The sequence below is a fragment of the Lactuca serriola genome, chromosome 8 (assembly GCF_051521515.1).
Source record: "Lactuca serriola cultivar US96UC23 chromosome 8, Lser_US96UC23_V15, whole genome shotgun sequence".
NCBI lineage: Eukaryota > Viridiplantae > Streptophyta > Magnoliopsida > Asterales > Asteraceae > Lactuca > Lactuca serriola.
In genome coordinates, this window is record NC_136415.1 from 226,602,412 (window position 1) to 226,613,178 (window position 10,767).

The window sequence follows — 10,767 nt, forward strand, 5'->3', positions numbered from 1 at the left end:
AAGGGATTCTCTAGCCTACATTTCTTTCAAAACCCATCTTGGTTTGAATATATGTGTGTTCCTATCCATTATTGTCATCTTTTTAAGATCTATATACACTAAGTGTTGGATTAATTTAAATTTCAAGCATACATGGACTAAATGTCATTCCTCATAGATTCCTCCAATTTTGGCTTATTGAGCCTTCCATAGCCTTCGTGAGTTGATAGACTCTGATCACAATCTATCTATGACCCATTTCCTATGTGACATGGAGTCAATGAGGTCCATGATGTCTTCTATTAGATCTATGTGGAAGAGGTAGGGGGATGTCATTTTACTTATTAGGCATTAACCTATAATTAAGTACTAGTGTTTTTCATTGGGTTATTCGTCAATTGATTCTCGAGTCCTATCAAGATCAATATGGCTCCTACTAGTTTTTTTTTTTTGGATATCAGCTCTCTCTTTCGAGAGACTGATCTTAGAGCAACAAATACTTTGTTTTCAGAGAGTTTCCAAAAATATAGTTGGGGCGTCCAATGAAATAGCCCATTTCAAAGATCATTTAATAACAAATTTCTTAGTTTGTACAATACCAGAGACACTTATAATACTCATTTATGGTACAATCCATGAATTTTTTTTTGTAGGCACAATACGAATCTTTAGTTACAAATCAACTAATGATTTTGTCTTTGTCCAACTATATTGCTTATGACAATACTTTGGTTTGAGTTGTGAAACTATTTTAGAATACCATTAGATGATCATTAACCTTTGACCAACATTACTAGAAAAACATCCTTTTACGACGCTCATTGCGCGTCGTAAAACGCTCAGACGACGCACAAATGCGCGTCAAGGAAGGCCCTGTCATAAAGAGAGACGACACGCATTTACGACGCGCATTTATGACGCGCATTTACGACGCGCGGTTATGACACGCAATGCGTATCAAGGAAGGCCCTGTCATAAAGGAAGACGACACGCATTTGTGTGTCGTAATCTTACGACGCGCGTGTTTATGACACGCAATGCGTATCAAGGAAGCCCCTGTCAAGAAAGGTCATGTCATAAATAAAGACGACACATATTTTTGCGTATCGTAATTTTAATTTTTTTTTTTTAAATTACTTATAGATATACTAATTTTCAAATTAAATATGCATTTTCATAATAAAAAAATGAAATACCGTATACAAAAAATACAATACATTGCACAAAATTTAATGTCATACAAATAATCATTCCAACAGTAGACAAATGTAACATTTCAACATTTTTTATATAATTAACTAAATTATTAGCCAAATTTCCTAAAATACCAACATACTTTTCTATGAAGAGCATTAACACTATTCTTTTCCATCAAAAACTTCAAAACCTGCATAATTAAATGAATGTGTAATCAGCTACAGAAATTTGTGTGAGCATATGGCAATAGAAAGAGAAGACGATAATCAGAAACGAAAATTTTTGGCATTGCAAACCATCAAAATTATTGGAAGTATATGTATACTTCACGTTGGAGGCGTTGACTTTCTGTAATTTTTTAGCAATTTGTCTACTTAATATATAAAGACTCCAACAATAAATAGATATGTTATGCTACCTTGACGCATCTCTGCTGTCCAAAAGTATCCTCAAGTAGGAGCTTTCTTCATATTTGGAAGCCTCTCTGTTCCCCAAATCAATCAATCCACACACAACACAAGTGAAGTGGAGAAAGAACTACATTAAAACTTAACAGTTTCAATCTCTTCAAGATTCAAAATTCAAGAAACTCTGAAGTGTCATTGCACTCATTACATAAGATCCAAACCTGCAATTTTCACAATTATCCATTCACTTCTACTATGTCAATCTCTTCAAGATTCAAAATTCAAGAAACTCGTAATATAATACCTTCTTTTGTCTGTAATTTTCAGGCATCACAGTAGCTTCAATCTGAGAATTACAAAACAAACCAACTTATAGAAACAAAAGATGATCAAGAATTTGTTGTTTAAAATTAAATTTTCACAGTCACAGATTCAATAGTTGCACCTCTTCATCTAGTCTCTCCACATCATAGACATATCCATTATTGATTTTGAGCATATGGGACAAGAGTATCTGTAATAATATCCATTGAAATTTAGCTAAAATTTCACAAGATTTGGAAATGAACTAATCCAAGACAAGTTTAGATTCACTTACTTATTACGCTTAATCATCTCGTGATAGCATTCTGAGTGCATTGTGTGCCCAAATTTCATCACAGTTGTGTCTTTTAGCGAGCAAAATAAGAAAAGGTATTACATCATCATCATACTAGTTGATGTATTCAAAAGATTTGATGGCCGACTAGTTGAGAGCATCGTGCCTGTAACAGGGGCAATTGTGGAACATAACGTAAGACTATTTGGTTGGTTAAACCCATCAAACCATGAACCCTAAAATCCATTCCACTAAGCTTTCCATTTAGCTCTGGCAACACCTTTCCCACAACCTATTTTTTTTATAAAATATAAAAAGATTTATATAAAAAAGAATATAAAAATTTACAATTTCATTTTATATAAGAATAATTTATACCTTGGCAGCAAACGACAAGAAACAAGATTTATAAAAAAAAGATATATAAATATTTTTTTATAAAAAGAGTTATAAAAAAAGACATAAATGCCTCCTAATCCTTATCATCAAATGCTAACACAAACAATCTTCCAGAAATTGGGGACGCATTTGCTACATCCCAATTTGAAGTTATCTAATATTGAAAAAAATAAGAATAATAATTTAAGATGCTAAACTCACCAACAACTACTTTTGTCAAACCAGGAAGATCGACCAGGGTTAAGTTCACAACTGTCAACATCATACATTATTAAGTGAGTTAACTGTTAATAAGTAAAGAACTTAAAGTTAATAATACTATCTTTAAGTAAAAGGTTAAATATCTCACGATTAGGAGAATAGATACTGAGATATATATATATATATATATATATATATATATATATATATATATATATATATATATATATGAACTGATGAAATCTATTTGCTTCGTCCTGTCTCACAATCAGTCTCATCAGAGATTTCCTTCCTCACAGTAGTTGCACAAGAAAAACGATGAAGATATGTTTATTGATTATACGAATCTTCAAACTATGAAATTTGGTGGTTCCTGAAAGAAGACAGAAAGATAAGATGTATAAAATGAAAATGAAAGAATAATTCATATTTGGGGGTGGGGGAGGGGGGCTGGCTTACATCATGATAATGCTGAGATAATACTAAAAGAAGCAGCATGATTCATTGGGGCTTAGTTTCAAAAAGACAAAAGACGTAATGAAATTAGTTTTTGCTACATGTAAGATAAATTGTGTGATTTTGGTTATTTGTTATGATTGGTCTGCAAGTATGAATGCTTGAAGGAGGCTCTGAGCAGATTGGGTTTCATTGGGAGTACCCGAAATAACCACATTGTGATCACTTGTTCCTGAACGTGGCTCATGCACAACCACTTTTGCACCCGAAATCTGCTTTTACATAAAACCAAAATGCTTATTGATTTATAGCAATCAACAAACCGATTTTCAATGCTATAATAGAAAAGTATATGGAAGTAGAATTCCAATTCCAATTACCTGTCTTAAACGAGTAAGGTTGCTTCCATTCTCCCCATAAACGAAAGCAATGACATTTTAGGGTACTAGAATTTCCACACTCATGTTACTCACTATAGCAACAGATCTACCTACAGAAGTTAACCCTGTGCTAATATCCTGTCCCATCTGCAATAAATAAAGGAACAATTCAATTCTCAAACATCAAAAATAGGAAGAAGAAATAAGAAAAAAGAATAATACCGTAAGGTGCCATTTTCCATGTGTCATAGGACGATCTATGCTACTACTTGAGAGTTTGAGATTATCCATAGCTTGAGTTAAATTAGTATTATGCTGATTAGGATAATGTGACATGGCAACAGAAGATTGATGGTGTGTATATGTACCCTTTTTGTTACAGTTCCAGTTTCATGGCTATTTGACATTTTATTTGAGAATAAGTTGTTTCTTAGTCTTCCAGTAACACTGTATAAAGCATCTCTTACATTTATCATCTCTCCTGTCACCTTTTCTTAAAAATAAAAATAAAATTATAACAGATAATTTGTATGTATAGTAAATTGGTTAAATGCAAGAAATGGTGCTCACCAACACTACTTGATCAGTTTCAGGTGCACACTTAGGAACTTGATGATCACCAACTATCTTTATAAAAGCACCAGTCATCTTTCTCATATCTGCAACTATGGACCCACCTTTACCCAACATACAACCCATTTGGTTTTGTGAAATCACAATTCTAGCAGAAACATGGGCCCCACTTGATGACGCCATATCCATCTCCTTTTGAAACCCAGACTCCACGGACCTATTGAATATAAGAATCACTACATTTTGTGAAGCCGGATTTCGTGACTCTGCTGCACTCTTCTCACAGTTAAAAAAAGGAAACAACACCTTGATCTTACCTACAATTGTAGCTGCTTCAAAAAACCAAGATTGTCTTTGAAGAACTCAATACTTTGATCATAGGAAGCAAGCATGCCTATGTTCAATGCCATTGCCCTAACCACAGTGGGACCAACACCTTTCTAGAGAGCTAAAACTCCTTCATCTGTAGTGATTCTGTAGAGGGTATGGAATGGGTTTGTGTAGTTACTATGTTGGGCTGGAATCAGCTTGCATACAGATGAGTGCTAGCTCAGCAGGGCTTCCTACACAGGCTCCGATAGCACCAGCTATCAGCACGCGGAAAGATTTTTGATATAAAGGTAATGGCTTTCTATCGTTGGCTTCAAGTGCCTTGTTTCTTAGAATCCTATCAACTAATTAAAGAGTCACATAAACAACCAAAAAACAATAAATCTGTGTTTTTTTGGTTAACGAACCATTAATGGTGTACCTAAATGTACCAAGTGTGGTTGTTGTGTATGTAGCTTGTCTAAGTAATCCATCAGAAAGAACCTGTTCAAAACAAATTGCTTCACAGATCAGTAGAAGAACAATGATGAATGTAGTACTAAGGTATGATAAAGAAATGAGAACTAGGGAAGGGGTTATGAAGAATCAAAGTAAGATCAACCTTACAAATCTATAGAGATACACATTTTAGTACCCTACAAAATATATTCTTTTCCAGTCACTCAACACTCAGACAACTAATTTGGTTGAGAGCTCACCAAAGTCGGTGGGGCATACAACAAAAATCGCTGAGAAGAGTCGAGGACTGAGGAGCAAGGGAAAAACCCTAACTAACCTCAAATTAATCGGTTTTTACTGGAAAAAAAGGCAGAAATCGAGAGAGAGTTGGAGTTTACCTGTATAGGCGCTTGGTATGGTACCGCCGATCCACCTTCTTCTTCCACCACCAGTGTTAGTAACCAGGACGTCGAGAAAGCATCGATACAGTAGAGCCGTAACCGATGGTGAAGAAAAATGATGAATTGATGAAGGAGGTGTAACAGGTATTTGATATAAGAGACGGTGAGGGCAACATAATTTTCGATGGGAACTATGTGTGCTCGCGAGGGGGCTGAAATCAATTAGACACAAGAACACCACCACATCTTCCCCTTCGTTGCTCTATTTTTCAGGGTCCAAGTAGATCACTCTCACTGCCGACGATGGAGGCGAGAATAGTGGTGGTTCAAGGCCGGATTTATGGATGAAGAAAGTTATTCCGAAAACCCTCGCAGAAGAAGAAAAAGAGAAGGTGGTGAAGAAGAACAGTTATTGAAAGAGGGGAGGGGGTGGCAACAAAATAAAAACCAGAGATTGGAGTGGTGGGAAGAATCGAAAGACACGGTCAATGATATATATGAAATTAATAGGTGATAAAGGTGTTTGCTAACCCTGGTAAAGGATTAAGCTAAACCCATGAACAACACTGTGTAAGGAAAGTCTGAAGAAGCAGCAATGGAGAATTCGGAGCACCTAAGAAGCAAAGGAATCCGATGACGGTGTGTTTGTGGAGACGAGGGAGAAGAAGGTGGGGGTTTAAAAAATTGATCCATAATTTTAGTGTGAGGGTCGATTTGGAAGATATCTCAAACCCTTAATCTAAAACATGATGTGAAGCAATTGATCCTTAATTTGAGGCTAGAAGAGGAAAAGAGGGGTGGACACGAAGGAGAAGAAGGTGGGGTTTAAAAAATTTAGGGATTTCATTTTCCCTTCGAGATGCGCGGTTCTTAAAAAAAATATAAAACGACATTCACAGAAGACGCACAAGTGCCTTCCGTGTTTTTAATATTTTTACATGAGACACTAATTTAAGGGCACTCAGTAATGCGCGACCTAAATCCTTAAAATTTTTGAAGAGATAACACTTTTTTAATGTCGCTCTCTAATGCATAAAATAAATCAAAGAGCGTCGTGTTTTGCACGGCGTAAAAGGGTCTTTTTCTTGTAGTGCAAAATCCTCACTATCCCATTGTATGTGAGATCTTATCTTTTTCCCAGTTGTCTCTTAATTTTGTTTTGTGACTAATCTGAACGGAAAATTAGCTTGAACTTATTCCAACATCTGATAATATCACGAGATCATTTGTTTATCATTTATCTTGATATTATGTGAAATGTACCCGTCAAAATACTTGGGGTTTAATTACTTCTAAAATTCTATCAAATTGAATATTTGGTGATGCACTTCTAATTCACATATTCAAGATGTGGATCTAAACATATTTGGATCAACATGCATCGTGGTTAATATTAACTACCAAATAGTGAAAACTAATTCCAACAGATATTGTACCACTATATGGTGTTAGTGTCATCATTCTTGACAAATAAGATTTCCATTTATCATAAGACTTAGATTTAAATGAAATCCAAAATACGATCCAAATAGATATTTTGTAATGCCTATTCATATGTCCAAGAATATGATTCTATGATTGCATTTAATCCAACAACAAATCTCCTCTGAAATATTGTTACTATACTAGTTTCAATGATTTCATGATTTCCTTTTAAAAAATAAAAAATGTGAAATGTTCTTTATTGAAATAAGCCAGAACTATCTTACAAGAAACTGTATAAAAAATTCAATCATATGACCACAAACTTAACATTTTGGTAGAATACGTCATCTTATGATCCTAAGGATAGTAAAGGGACTTGATTTGATGTCCTTGATCATAATCACTTCTCTATGTTATACTCTATTACTTCCGTTTTGGTCACTACACATTCTTGCAAATGTTAGTTCTCATCGTGTAACGTGTACTTAATGATTTAAGGTAACATACCAATGGTGTTATGGATTTATTATTCTAATTATAGGCTAAACACTTAGAAGAACGAGTTGACTACTGATCTTTAAAATTATTGTAGGGCCTCATTATCAATTATCAATCATTTCTTCTTTAGGTTTTAATTTATTTCAAATAAATCGGGCATTTGTGTTTATCTTAGTCCTTTTCTTAGTAATCAACGTAGCTTATTAGAATATGTATTAGAATAGGCCTACATATTGTCCTTCGCACTTGTTGTTGCTATTGGGTATACCATCTTTGAACATCCTCTTTGCTTATGGAAAATTGACTTTCTTCTTCTTGAAACTTGTTTCATGATAGGTAATCATAGGAGAATTTGAAGCTTTGAGTTTTATGCTTAACTACGTTAATCCTAAAAGGTTCGCAACATGCTATGCAACTCCACACTGGATCTTTCCAAGTTGTTCATGATTAGTCAGAATCACCTGGTCATTTCCAATTCGTAATCGATAGAATTATACATTTATCCAAACTTATCAATGTACTTCTTTCTTTGAAGCTCGGAGTCTCTTTACTTTTCCATGTTAGTTCCAAAGGTACTCAACATGCAATGTAGTTCCGTAATGGATCTTTCCAAATAACTCATATTAGAATTGCCTGAAAATAGCCAATTAACTGGCAAGTTGATTATACCCCCATAATCAACTCCTAACATGATGGAATTCCATATTGATTCAATTTGTACACTTAACATTTGCTAAGATGGATCTTTCTAAGTTGCTCATACTTAATCAGAATCACCTTATTTTATTAACATTAATAAGTTAGCGAGTTGATTATGTTTCCTTATGTCAACTCCTAACTTGACGGAATTCCATATAGCAACAATGTTATCGATTTAGTAAGTGTATTTGATACTTTCTCCTTCCTAAACCTAAAGGCACAATCTTTCTTTTTGTATAAGACAAATCTTCTCAAACCATAAAAAAGATTGACCATTCCTTCTAGCTTATACTTTTAGAGGATTTTATAGCAGTTAACTTTTAGTAGATACTTTTAAGACATAATTTAGTTAAATTTTCATCCTGGTTTTATTTTTATTGTTTCTTAATGAATAATTACCCAATTATCATATTATTGCAAACAAGGCTAGGATCCATATTTCACTCCATGATGTGAAGTGGGTTAGCCGAAAATCACACCAAGAAGCTATTTAGGTAGACAAACAATTCCTTATCTCTATTTTTATGAGATTGCTAGATCTTTCAAGATTTATTGACACTATGTAAATAGCAAGTTTAGTTTCTTCTTATGCTCATTTAGCACTAGTGATTAGATTAGCAAAGGATCAAGAATCCAAATGGTGAACCGACAATGCAAAGCTACACGATATTCGACTCACATAACGCTTGAGAACCTTGATTACCATATACCTCTTTCCGACAATATTCTTATTTGACTCGTCGGTAAACCACACACGCATAATGCCAAAAGAATATTTACTACATGACGTAGTTTCCATGAGAACCATAAGATTCACATTTTAATTTATATAAAATGGGATTTTTTTAAATACTTATAATGCTATTACTTTTAACAAGCCATGTGTCATATCAGAACCCTTTTGGTGACTCTACTCACAAAATATAAAATGGCGGTGAGGGTGGCGAACACTAAATGCCACTTAAAATCCGACTCAATAGGACTCAAAGAGACCACTTTAAACTTTAGCATTTAGAGTAAGTGAGCCTAGTTATGTTGAGATTGACAATGCTCTCGCACATGAGAGGACACCATGTTTGTATTATAATGTTAAATATATAAATGAAAATTTACCATATATAGAAGGCATAATTTAAACCATTTAACATTTAATGTCTATTAATTCTAATTGGACATAGGAGGATGCAATTTCAATAATTAATACATTCTATCAAGATCTTATTCTTTGAATTTTAATTAATTAATTAAACAATTAAATGACTAATTAAACCAACAAGCATAATGTTTTCCAACTTTAGTAAATTTAACAAATTTTCATGTTGAACTAAATCAACGCATATAACTTAAGGGGCGAGCAATGAGGAAACTAACATTATCTATTAAATGAAGCAATCAATGAACAGTGTCGCCATGTTGTAGATGAGAGTTCTCCATGCAATGTCCCAAAAACCATAGAAAAAATGTTTCATTTTCAAATGATTTTCCATAAAATAATAAGAAATCTAATTCATCGTTTCAAAACATAACCATAAAATCATAGTATCAATAACATCTCTCAAACCCAAATCAACAGGATGATTTGTACAATCATGCCTTCGACTTCCCCCGATCCTCTAAAGTACCTGAAACATTTAAATCCACAACTGTAGGAAAAATCTCAGTGAATTCCCCAAAATACCCCACACAACAATACACATACAATACATGCACACATGAGCCTACAGTCTAACTCGACCGCCTCGCAAGGCTTACAGTACACCTAGACCGCTCTCATTTGGTTTACAGTCTAAATGGATTGCCTCGAAATGCGTATAGTACATCTGAACCGCTCGGGTATCTTGTCCTACAACACAAAGCATGACCGCCTCAACCCCACCACAATATGTCGACATATGCAAACAAATAAACAATAACCACCAAACACATGTAGTCATAACATAACTAACAGTCTAACAGATCATCACAACATACCAACATCCTACACATAAGGATACTCACCTTGTAGGCTAGCAGACAACAACACAACTCTCACGGAACAAAGAATGGTCCTACGTGTCACCTATACAAAATCAGAGGCACATCCTCAATCTATATTCTGAAAACCCTCAAGTTAACCAAGAGCGAACTTGGTCAACAGTCAAATTCCACATCCAAAAGTCTAGTTAGCTGACCACCACGTCGTGACCAAGCATTAGCCACATCGTGGTAGCCTTGTGACAAAAAAATCATGATACTACCTACCGCCACATTCTGGCATCCAAACCACCACGTCATGGGACCTAATTTGACCAAATTAAAGCATTCAGCTCTTAATCCTTCAAGCTACACATTTATACTTTTTAGAAAGCTATCTTACACCCAGTGATTCATAAAAATCATTGTTTTATTAACATGCATGTTCGATGCATGTCTTTCTAAAGCTAGGTCATAATAATGATTGAAATGGGGTCAAAATATCATGTGCCAAAACCCATCTGAAACTCAAATTTGGATCACTAATCCTGAAAGAAAGCTCAAGGATCCATAAAGTTGGCAACTTTATGGAATCCATCCACTCACACTCTCCTAAAGCATAGAGAAAATTGCATAAAAACCTAGATCCAGAAGCATAACACATAAATATTGGAAGCTAAGGACTTATAATGGTCCAAAATATGTGCTACAAGGTGGTGAGGGAGCTTGCTTGATGGATGTTTACTCAAGGGACACCTTTTTCTCCTTCAATATCACAAAAAATAACCAAAAACCTTCAATAACTCAACAATAGAGGCTAGGGTTTGATTTGA

General features: G+C 34.5%; 1 pseudogene; it reads right to left on the reverse strand.

Moving 5' to 3' along the window:
* Positions 1 to 3,371: 3,371 nt before the first annotated feature.
* On the reverse strand, positions 3,372 to 7,613 carry LOC145067907 (KH domain-containing protein HEN4-like; annotated as a pseudogene).
* Between the last annotated feature and the right edge of the window lie 3,154 nt (positions 7,614 to 10,767).